Source organism: Poromitra crassiceps (genome assembly GCF_964638095.1).
Source record: "Poromitra crassiceps genome assembly, chromosome: 26".
Classification (NCBI taxonomy): Eukaryota; Metazoa; Chordata; class Actinopteri; order Beryciformes; family Melamphaidae; genus Poromitra; species Poromitra crassiceps.
Genome location: NC_139640.1, coordinates 8,608,168 through 8,620,667, shown reverse-complemented (window position 1 = coordinate 8,620,667; position 12,500 = coordinate 8,608,168). Strand labels below are relative to the sequence as shown.

General features: G+C 45.3%; 1 protein-coding gene across 1 annotated transcript in view; it reads right to left on the bottom strand.

The window, feature by feature from the left end:
- The window catches only part of LOC310798923 (cell adhesion molecule 4-like), a gene marked incomplete at its 5' end in the record, with an annotated part of 54,573 nt that overhangs the window by 11,648 nt on the left and 30,425 nt on the right, over window positions 1-12,500 (bottom strand). The gene's annotated exons all lie outside the window — the stretch shown is intronic.

Genomic DNA, 12,500 nt, shown 5'->3' with positions numbered 1-12,500 from the left:
ACTACAGTGATTTATGGTAGTTGCAACCGACCATCTTTGCGATGATGGTTGCGCCCAGAGCCGTGTAGATAGAAGAGTCCCGACATCTCCATTCACTCCGATGGACCAGTTTTTTTTACTCTCAAGAGTTCCAGGAAGTAAGGTCCTGGATTAAGCAGCACTGTCGAGTTGCAGCAAAATAGACAGTTTGTGTTGTACTCTGAAAGGGTTTTTCATCCCTTGAATCAAATTGTACATTATCAGCTTTATTTTAGCATGCAAAAGTAGCGCGAGAGACCCATTCCTGGCTGTTCATTGGCTAATGAGTCTCGCATTTTGGTCCTCCGCTGACGCCTCTCTCTCTCTAGAGGACACTAGTTGCGCCCATTGCCAAGACTTCGTTTGGATTGAACTTTGACCCCATCACTGCCTCAAGAAAGTGTCCAGCGATAGTGGAATGTAATATGGCGTTCGTCGGGCGATCATAAATCGATGTACTCTAAACTGCCCTTTAGGGGTATGTCTGAACCACTGAATACCCGAGGGTCCAACGTACGGAATCCGGTTCTCCTGTGTCTTCTCTGCACTGTCGTAGCACATCTGCCCAAGAGCAACTGGTGCTGAGAGACCTACTGAAGCATGTCACCAGATTTGGCGAAACGAACATCCTTCCTTGTGTCTGTCATCGGAGAATAATGGCCGAGCCAACCCCGAAACCGCAGAATTACAAGGAAGTGGAAGTTCTTTCTGGCATTGTTTTGTACACCCATTAACAGATGAGGAGATCTTTGTTGTACGGGAATTTATTTTATTTTGTATTTTGTAATACATTTATTATAGTGACCAATTTGTGTCATGTCATTTGCATTATAGGCTGACCCATAGCAATTCACAATAATTATCATTTAAAACTCTTCCTCTTAAATACTGTACGATCACTGTCATTTACAAAATCATCTTTTAAGAAGTTATTGGTATTAATGTTGGTATCGGTCAAACTGGTACATAAAATATTGGTATCGGTATTGAATACAACAGTTTGGAATCACCCATCCCTAGCTATAGAAGACTAATGGCCCAAAAAGTATATATGAAATACCACAATGTAATAAGTAAATAACTCAATTATATAAATAAAACATGCAATGAAATAAATAAATGTATATATTTATTTAATTGGATTTTTATTTATTTCATTGGGTTTTTTATTTATTTCATTGCATGTTTTATTTATATCATTGAGTTATTTATTTATTACATTGTGGTACATATATAATTTTTGGGCCAATAGTCTTCCATCCCTAGCTTCCACATAAGCTCTCTCCAGCTCATACTGTGAATGACTGTGTGCCTCACACTGAACTACTTGAAAGAACCAACTCCAGAAGTATTGAGGCCATGATCACCCAGCACCAGCTGCAGTGGCTGGGGCAACGTGGTGATAAGGATGCCCCCATGTGGACTACCCTGCAGAGTGTTATACGGCCCAACTACACCATGGTCAACACTCAGCTGGAGGACCCAAAGAACCACTACAAGGAACCAGATGAAGAACGCTTTGAGGAAGTGCAAGATCAGACCCGAGGAGGACCCTGGAGGATGTTGCTGCTGGCCGTAGCACTTAGCGACCACTGTGTTAGGGATAGGGTTCATACGCTGGAGACAGAAGACAACCAGAAGACAACCAGGAGAAATGCAGCCATGGTTGCCACCACCACCATCAACCACCACCACCACCACCACCACCACCACCACCACCACCACATATACATGCCCCACCTGCAATAGAGCTTGTGGGTCCAGGATGGGACTTTTCAACCACTAAAGATCTCACCATTAGAGAAGTGGACGTCATCATCGGATTTCGATGGGCAACCAAAGAAGGAGTCGGAGAAGAAGGCCACCCGAGAGCCATCAGATGAGCAGGGGAGCAGAAATAGGGCTGGAGGAGAGCAGGGACGAGGACGAGGAGAGAGACGGAGGATGGAGAGGGGTGTGTGTACGTTACCTTTGGGGTCCGGGGCCAAGCTGTGTGTTAGGAGGGTGGGGGTGGTGGTAGGAGTGGGAGGGGCCATGGTAGGAGTGGGAGGGACCGTGGTAGGAGTGGGAGGGACCGTGGTAGGAGTGGGAGGGACCGTGGTAGGAGTGGGAGGGGCCGTGGTAGTGACTGACACATTCTCTACAGACAGACAGGGAAGGGGATAACACACAGACACTATTATCTACAGCATGCAGCACACGTCAACACAGGCTTTGCAGGGCTTTCTAGCGAGGTGACCAGGGGCGGACTGGGATCATAATTCAGGCCGGGCATTAGATACCAAGCAGGCCAGGCCGATACGGGCCGACGCGCGGGGCGAAGAATTTGGGACGTTTGAAGCCCAATTTGGGATGTTTGAAGCCCAATTTGGGTTGTTTGAAGCCCGATTTGGGCCATTTGAAAGCCAATTTGGGCCGTTTGAAGCCAGATTTGGGCTGTTTGAAGCCCAATTTGGGCCGAGTCCAATTTTACAATGAGATGCACCCACTTTAACCCTGAATAAAGTAATAAAACCACTAGTAAACCAGTAGGCGGCGCCTGGCCTGCTGCTTGAGTGGCCTGACTGTGGGCACCAATTTTTTTTCTTGTTTTTCTCCAGGCCAGGCCAGGCCACCGGGCATTGCCCGACGTGCCCGATTATGCAGTCCGCGCCTGGAGGTGACTATTATGTGATGAATGTGACATGAAAACGTGCTCAATGATCATTGGATGAGAGACATTAGCTTGTCCCTTCCAATGAGCCTCTTTTTGGTTGGTCATTCATGTAAATCAGACTGAAATGTTACTTCTTAAAGTAAAAATGACTTTTCTTTTCTTGTAGTTCAAATACCTGGGTATGCAGTGCACCTACCGTATTTAATAATGTATGCCAAAAAAGAAATCACAAAAATCTAATTTCTTTAGTTTTTCACACTTTTTCACATCAAAAGTTCATTTTTCAAGATTTCATTGATAACAGTAATGTACAGTTTAATGACGTCACCCTGTACTATCAAATTTCTACCCCATTTCAACCAATCATATCATGACATGCAGCTGTCAATCAAATCTTCATTTCAGGATAATTTTCTCTTCCAAATGAAGTAGAAAATTGCGCCTAGTGCCTGTCATCTGGCAGAATTCCTATCCGATAAACTAACTACTAACTTGACCAATTGTATGTTGATAGACACAATAAAGAAAACGGTAATGCGTAAGAATGCAAAGAAATGTAACTGGCTCGTTAAAACTTGCATTCCAGGAATATTATTTACCGCAATAGCGTAAGTGGTGCGCGCCTCAGAGAGCTTGGTTGTCAGGGGTCGCACCTCAGAGATTCCAGGCCGACGTGCTGCACTCTCCGCTCGGCAACACGAAGGCAGCTGGCTGCCTGCGGCTCGCTGAGCTCCACTCCTCCCGTCAAAAGGCTCTTCCCGAGGGGAGCGCCACAACACACTGAATCCCACTCGATTTGGAGGCGGAACACGCCAGGATTGGCCAAAGCCCAATTCAGTCCCCAGAATTGTCAAATCAAATCATTGACATGCTACTATGACCCGCCTCTCAACCTGTCATCTCAGACAAGTGATGTTTTCAGTCTGAAACGGACTCTGACCCACGCTCCACTACGGGTTCAGTTCCACTTTAACTGCAGACCAGTAGCTTCTTTTTGGTTGGTCATTCATGTAAATCAGACTGAGACGTTACTTCTGTCTGCGTGCAATCCAAGATGGCTGCACGCACATCGCCTCGTTTGTCTGTCCTGGGAGATCTGTCCTTCTTTTGTTTGTAAAGTGAAAACGTACTAGTGTTGCGTGTATAGAGCCCAACTCTCTTGGATATAGACCAAATCAGCGGGGATGTTTACATTTACTTCCGGTTACCCCTGGTTCCGGTTACCTCCACACATCATAATGGCAGTGAACGTTACAAACAGGGCTGTAGTGGTGGCTAAACGCACGTAAACGGAGTTTACGTACCTTTTTCAATGCTCTGCAGCGTTTAGGCACCTTTTAAGATCGTTTACTCACATGTTTAAATCGTTTATGCACACTTATTATTGCACGAGTTTTAACACGTTCGCGTAAACTCCGTTGATGCGGAGACCACGCCAAGCACGTCACACACCAAAAGAAAAGAAAAAAGATTACACATGGGCATGGCACTGACCAGGATCTCCGCGAACCGTAGCCTATTTTTGTGGAGCGCTCCACGGGAAAGGTACACGGCCCCGGTCACGTTGGTGCCTTTATCGAGCTGTGCTTGCCTGCCCAGACAAACAACTTAACGGTGCCATTGTGCCAGCGATGCGCAATGCGCATTTGGAGAGCTGAACATACGGTAGGTAAGGTTGGTTAAAAATGTGTGTCCGGAGTGGGGAAAATCATATAGGCTCACCGTTTTACAACTGAAGAGTGAATCACTGGTGTAAGAAACATGATTGATTTCCCTCTGATCAAGTAAAGTTTGTAACATTTGGTGCGTGCGAGTTGACTTGAATAGTCCAGGTGCTACTGTATAAAGCCAAAATAATACGACCATGTTGAAAACTATCTAGAAACATACTGGTGTTTGTTGTGCCGAGATCTGTATAAATAAATATTGGCTGACTAAAATTTAGTGGCCAGAGTGGCAGAACCACTTTTATTTCCATGTACAGTATGTTGTCTACCTATCCTTGCCCAATGTGTTTGTGGACAGTTTGAATTATATATTGGTATTCAAGAATCACAGATTCAATCTGTCTACATACTTTTAGCTATAAAGCTGAAGCTGACAATCACAGGTACAGTGTGTGTGAGAGAGAGAGAACTATATTACTCTTCAAACTGTATATACTGGGTTCATACAAGGTCCTTTAAAGTAGGCTACCTACTGTATAATTTAACTTTTCATACCTGGAGAAATTCAACAAATGTTCAATAAATACATTTTATATTGATTGTTTAGGCCTAATTATTTGTAAAGTCACAACACATTAGAGATGTGTGTAGTTCATTTTGCTCTCAAATGCACCAGGTTGATGAATTTTACTTTAAAATGTAAAAAAAAAATCTTCCGGGGGAGAATCCCCCCGGACCCCCCTTGAGGGGCAAGGCCCATCCCATAGCCAGCTACTTTTTCTATCTGGCTGGCTACTCAGAAATGTGGGGGAACCCCCTGATATACCTTATAGGGCTATATGATTCAGATTAAGTTGTTCTATATACTCTCATATTTTGTCTTGTATATCGGTCACGGAAGCTTATTTATCCGCCGTTATAACACTGCCGGTGCCGCGTAAGAAAGCTGCCTCGAGTCAAAAGTATAGTTTACCCACCTTTTTTTTTACCACTACAGCACTGGTTACAAACTGACGTGTTGAAGACAAAAACAGACAAAGAAGACAAAAATGGTTCGTTCGTGTTGTGTTGTTGGGTGTCCAGTGACCATAAAGAACGGGTCAAGATTTGGATTATTCAGAATTCCCTCTGCAAAGGGCAAACATGAGCAAAGAGAACTTAGTCTAGGGAAAATAAGGTTTGACCTTAACTCATTGAATGCCATGGACGTCCTTCGACGTCCAATTAAATAGTGACGTAGAATGCCACGGACGTCCTTCGACGTCCAATGCGTTTTTTGACGGTGGGACGTCGATCAAAGCCTTCCGCAGCTCCTGTACAACTATAGAAGCTATTGGAGGTGTATAACCTATTTTACGAACTCATTAGGTGGCGACAGTGCTTGCTCGGTGCAGTCCAGATTAGAGACAGGTCCGAGAAACAGCCTAAAAGCCGTGGATCAAAGACAACCCGATGCATGCTCCCAGAGCCATTTGCTCTGTCGCGGGAGCTGACATTGGCTCCGAACAGGAGTCAATCCGCGCTCACAACTGAGCCCCTCTGTCCCTGTCTGTCTGTCTGTCTGTCTGTCTGTCTGTATAGTTTCTCCAACCGATTAGCAGACAGGAAAGCAGCCCCTGACGCCAAACCATTCAGCAATCCGGGTTGGCTCTTCCCTGCTGTGGCGCTGAGAGCCGACAGCAGCACACAAATGCAGCACTCCGAAAATATAATGGTTGCGTGAGGCTGTGTGCAGTGTGGGGAGGAGTTTACGGGGGGAGGGGGGGGAGGGGGGTGGTGCCGGGTGGTGCACGCAGGGCATCACACAACAACTACGTCACTACATCAGAAAATATTATCTTCAGACTCAGTGAATGTGCTTGAAATGCTGCATTTCACAAAAGGCGGATTATCTCAGCTAATAATTTGAAAAGCCTGAAAACGCTGAAAACGACCTATCTTCTCCGGCTCATAACTAAAGAACGGAAAATGGTATCAATAAACTTTTTTTTGCTGATGATACAATAGAGCCAGCTCGTTCTTGTGCGTGTTCGGTGTTTACATAGTAATATCACACAATATTCTGTGGGCCTCGAGAAATCACTGAAAACGCTCTGAAAACTCTGGCACTGGGAGCATCCGTTCTCCAAAAGTGGCTGGCACTGAATGAGTTAAACTAATTGCAACAGAATTTATTTTCACATTTTTATGTTTATATTGATGCCCAAAACACTGTAGTGAAAAATCCCAGAAAATCCCATTAGTGGAAGTATGTTAAAATGACGTTTTTTTTTAAATGGCTGCCATTATTAAAATTGTGGCCATATCTTGACTCCAACTAGACCTAGAATTACCGTAAATTCCGGACTATAAGCCGCGGCTTTTTTCCCGTTTTTTGGCCTTTTTTGCCCCCTGCGGCTTATATAACGGTGCGGCTTATCTATGGATTTTTCCAGCAAACGGCCACTCGGGAACCTCCAAAATCTATGGATGTTGGTATGAGGCAGAACGAGAGCAAGACAGACATTATGAGAGCGAGACCCTGATTGGATGATGTTGCAAAAAATGTGCCTCGCGACCTGATTGGAGCACTGTGCCACTACTCTCTCTCAGCCACTACGGTAAAACACCCTCCCTCCTCCCTCGCTCCGGGGGGAAAAAGGCAGCGATTGAGCCTGAAAGACAGTCTGAATGAAATTGAATGTAACATTCCCAATTCTATGTATTACATTCTAAAAAACTAACAGCAACATTTTGGAAGGCTAAGCCACACAACTAGCTCGTTGTAATCTAACATCATGCTTCAAAAGATGGAGAACTGGCTGTGTTACGACGATGGCGGCGATTGAGCCTGAAAGCCATGTCTGAGACAGTAGCGAGACAGGAACAACAACAGCAGCAGCAGCAAAGGATCATGCACAAACCCGAGACGAAAGGGACTGTCCGTCAGGGCGCGGACGACTGTGTCAGCAACTCCCTCCCGACTACCAGGAGAAAATTACAAACTTCGGCGAATTCACACAAAGAAAGATCAAGGAATATTCCATCGGACCGGAGCAGATCATAAATATGGATGAAGTGCCTTTGACGTTCGACCTGCCTCTCACTAGGACTGTTAACAAGAAAGGTGAATCGTCCATCACGTTGAGAACCACAGGTCACGAGAGAACGAATTTCACTTGGCTGCACAGCATCTGGAGTAAAGCTCCCGCCGATGGTGATTTTTAAGCATCTCACAATGTGTGATTTTGTCTGGGGATTAGTGACCTGACTTTTGTTTTGTTGAAATGTTAATAAATGGGAGCTTCCCCAAACAGCCATCTCTTTCCCGACAATCCCCTCTGTGCACGAAGCCTTACATATGGTAATTAAACATCAAAACACCCGCGGCTTATAGACCGGTGCGGCTTATATAAGAAAAAAATAGTCAACTTTGAAGGTGCGGCTTATAGACCGGTGCGCCTTATAGTCCGGAATTTACGGTACAAATTTGGTGTCTATTTCCACATTTTTGGGGGCAAGGAATCCACAGAAATGGTTGTTGAGTCTCTAAGTAGAACAGATTTTTTTTCCTCATGTACTGTAGTATGATGTATGATGGCATTTCTCGCAATGTTAGCTACAACTTTGTATTTGTTAATCATACACATTTTGAGTGATACCCTTGAGCATATTGAAGTGCTTGCCATTGGAAAAAAAAAATGTTGTTTCATATTTCCAATTAAAAAAGTGTTACGGTAATGAATTTATTCACTCAGTGTCTCTAAAAGTGTCTGGAAATACATAAAAAATTCGCACATCTATCTATCTAAGGGAGCTAGGGCTCTGTCTGTTTGTCTGTCTGTCCCACTGATGACATCATCAGTGATGTCATAAATCCACTCACTCTCACACACAAAGTCTCAGTGATGTCATCAGTGATGTCATAAATTGTGACATCATCAGTGATGTCAGAGGCATTGTGATATCAGTCATGTCATAAGAGGTTGTGATGTCATCAGTGATGTCATAAAAGCAGTTGTGACATCATCAGTGATGTTACTTGAGCAATTGTGATGTCATCATTGATGTCATAAATCCTTCCTGGCTGATCAAGTGGTGGAAAACACAGCATACAAGTCAGTGTGGTACAGTGACACATCTGAAGGAATGGCTGTTCAAGCAGGACATTGTGACACACAGCTCTGTGCTGCCGTCTATGTAGGAGACCTGGACACACTGAGGAGCCTGCTGCAGGAAGAGCGCTTCAGAAGGCAGATCAATGAGCTGTGTCTTTATGGGTGGAGGAGGTCGACCCCTCTGGAGCTCGCAGCCTTTGGGGGTCATGCTGCCTGTGTGGACTACCTGATCACACAGGGAGCACAGGCAGACCTAGCTGGTGAGAATAACTGGACGCCTCTATTCTCTGCCGCGTCCCGCGGTCACCTGGACTGTGTCCGGATCCTCCTGGAGGCCGGGGCCGACCCTAACAGAAGGATACACAGCTCACTCACCCTGACCCCTCTCTACCTCAGTGCTACACACAACCACCTGGACTGCTTCCACCTGCTGCTCCAGGCTGCTGGCGTTCTGACCCGTGACGTGGCTTCTCGCCTGCTGAAGGAGGTGCTGTGTAACAGGTGCAACATGGCCTTCGTCCAGCTGCTGCTGGACCACGGTGCTGACCCGGCCCTGGTGACCACAGAGCAGGCACACCTGGAGAAATGGGCTGATCCTGAGGCTCTCAGTGTCTTTCTGGAGGCCAAGAGATGTCCTCGCAGTCTGGCCCACGTGTGTCGGATCCGGATCCGCCAAGTGCTGGGCACACATCGCCTGAACCAAGTCCACTCCCTACCACTAACACCAGTGATGAAGGACTTTGTGCTCCACCAAAACTGACTTGAAGGACTGTCAGTTTATTTATTTTCATTTATAGATTTAGTTCTTCAGTGACTGTGTTTCAAACAACTCCAGGAGCAGATATTATAAGTGCGTTCCTTTATCGCAAAATAACTGGGATGTGGAGGCTAAATTACGTCACATCCGTTTTGTTAGCGTTCCATTTGCAGAAAAGTTGAGCTGGGAAGTTCACTGTTTGTTCACTGGTCAGATCCACTCGCTAGCCAGGCTAGCCATTGTTAGCAATAACAGATAACAAGGCATTTCGTGGCATTTCGCGCTTTTGCATTTTGCACACACAGATAGAAGTAGGCCGTGCAGTGTACAGCTGATTTAATGAGACACAAACAAGACAGAAGTGCTAAATAGCATTTATACGATTATAACTACTGTTGTTGCGCGGATCAGCCATCTTGGATTTTTTACGTCGGGGCTGCTGAGGCTCCTACCAGTTTGGAATGGGAAATACCAGCTCTAGTGACGTCACGTACCAGCTCATCAACTTTGAACCGGTAAGATTACCAGTTCCCAGTTATAAAGGAATGCACGATATATACCAGCTATACCTAATGATGTGATGTCACTTGAGCAATGACAACATCAGTGATGTCATCAATGATGTCATCAGTGATTATGTCATCAATGATGTCATCCTTCCTGGCTGAGCAGACTGGGTGGGTGATGTCATAGTTGTTGCTGTCATGTCATCGGTAATGTCATACATGCCAAAGTATAAATAAACAATTTTTCAGTCTATCTCTGTCTGCCTCCACTGTCCCTACTCTCTCCGCTTCTATGTTCAACTGCCATGTACTTAACCTGCTGCCTTCTGCCCCAGCCCTGTCATGAACGGCAGTGTTCTAATCTAAGCAGCCTGGATTGCATGCAGCAGATGACAGAAAGCTCATCCATAAGAGACTTGAGACTTGACTTGGACTTGTGACTAAAGACTTGAGACGCGACTTGGACTATAGCTAAAAGACTTGAGACTTGCCCGGCCACGACCCCTTGCTGCGCAGCAGCTATAATTTATGTTTTGTTTTGTTATGTTACAGTATAGCCGTTTTCCCACATGCGTACCGGAAAATTACCTGTAAGTCAATATCGGACATTTCCCTTCACACCTGTGTGGGAAATGTGGGAATCTATCAGCGAAATTGCCTGTATGTGGGGGGGGGGGGGGGGGGGGGGGGCACACACACACATGAAGCTGACATAGGCTACTGCTCTTATTATCACAAGATCATTTCGCCAGTTTGCTTTAATGTGCGCGAATGATTAGATTATGCCCGCTGGAACATTAAGCAACGTGTGTACACCTCGCCCATGAGTGTGTCGCGCAGAATATGAAGATAGACTAAACCGGGGACAGATCATGACAGTGTTATGTACCTCTGCGCTGCTGCGTGAGACTAGAGCCGTCTGGAAGCGAGAGAGACCAGGAGGGAATTTATTTTGGGAAGATGCTCTGAACAATTTTGACGACGTGGAATGGAAGCGTCATTTTCGCATGTCCCGGTATTACGTGCTGAGTCTGGTCCGACCCGCACGCAAGATCACCCGGTGGCGAAAACCACTGGAAGCGCGTTTGCGACTGGCAATAGTCCTTTGGTGGTACGCAACACCAGGGGAATATCGAACAATCAGCTGTGTATTTGGTGTTGGACTGTCTACTGTGTGCAACCTGGTCCGCGAAGTCACAGCCCACTGATAGCGGAAAATGACTGGACCCCTTTCTCACCTGTCTGTCTATCGCGGCATACCGCTCTTCTGACTAGCTCAAAACTGGTGAAATGGCCGCGACGACGGGGTCGCGCTTATACCGGCACGGCGCCTTTCCCACATGCAGCCATTTGACCACGTTCCGGTCATTTTGCGGTACAAAGCGCATGTGGGAAAAGGGCTTATGTTTGGTAGGGCTTTTCCCTAGCCCCGCCCCTTTCCTGACCACACCCCCTCCCACCTGCAACGGACCCTTTTCCCTAGCCCCGCCCCCTCCATTGAGCCGACCCAGATCAGATCCGCCCCAAAATGTAATAGGTTCTTCCTTGGCCCATGCTACACTCTTCCACCAAGTTTCATGAAAACCGGCCCAGTAGTTTTGCCGTAATCCTCCTGCTAACAGACAAACGGTCAGACAAACGGCACCGAAAACATCACCTCCTTTGTGGAGACAATGCCAATTTTGACAATGTTCCACTACTGGGATTTTCTGGGATTTTCAGTATGTTAAATTGGAAAGTTTCAAGAGCTGAATACAACACAAATAATTTCTGTTGCAATTAGTTTAAGGTTGGGTCATTTTTTCTCACAGATTCCCTAGACCAGTGGTTCTCAAATGGGGGTCCGCGGACCCCCAGGGGTCCGTGGCACTTTGCGAGGGGGTCCGCGAAAAGTTTTCAGGTAAACAAAAAAAAAACAAAAAAAGTTTTTTCTTTTTTCTTTTTCTTTTTAATGCTACATGTTACTTATTCCTTCTCAAACTACTTCCTACATGGTGCTAGTCTATCAAAATATATTGGCTGTCATTGATTGTGTTGCATAGTGGTTTTCTGTACTGTTGACAAATTGTGATATTGTAAGTCGCTTTGGACAAAACAAAAGCGTCTGCTAAATGACGTAATGTAAATGTAATGTAATACAAACTTTTTTTTTTTTTTTTTTTTTTGCAAAATCGTCATAGTTCAACGAAAATAGTTTATGCTTTAAATCTAAAATGGTTCATGGATTACATTCTAATAACAAACCTATCAAATTAAAAGTCAAGCACGTTACCGTGGAAACAATTAAGCTTAGCCCAAAATCACAAATCAGAATGGGGGGTCCCCGGTATATTTTCTATCTTGTAAGGGGTCCTTGGCTGAAAAACATTTGAGAACCTCTGCCCTAGACTAACTCTGGATTCGGCGGCACAGGCTTACTACAGCTACAACATCCGGGTTCCGAGCTGTATCCGAGCGGCGTCAGTAGCCTCTGTCTGTAACGTAACGTTAACGAGTCTGCAAAAAAACAGCGAGTTTGACAGTTGTAAACAAACGTTATTAGCTAGCTAACACTACATAAAACAAATACAGAAGAAAGGCTAGATACGTCGGACAAGCATGTTTACCAACCGTTTGAACATTTAAATTGAAAGTAGTCGGCCGAAAACAACGAGAGGGTTTGACAGCATTTTTATTTGACAACACGCAGATTTAAACCTGCCGCCTTCCCCAAGTGGTACTCGGAAGTAATGTTGTTTACATGGTGACGGCACAGTGATTTGGTCTATAGAGCGGGAACTCTCTATTTATTTTAATTTT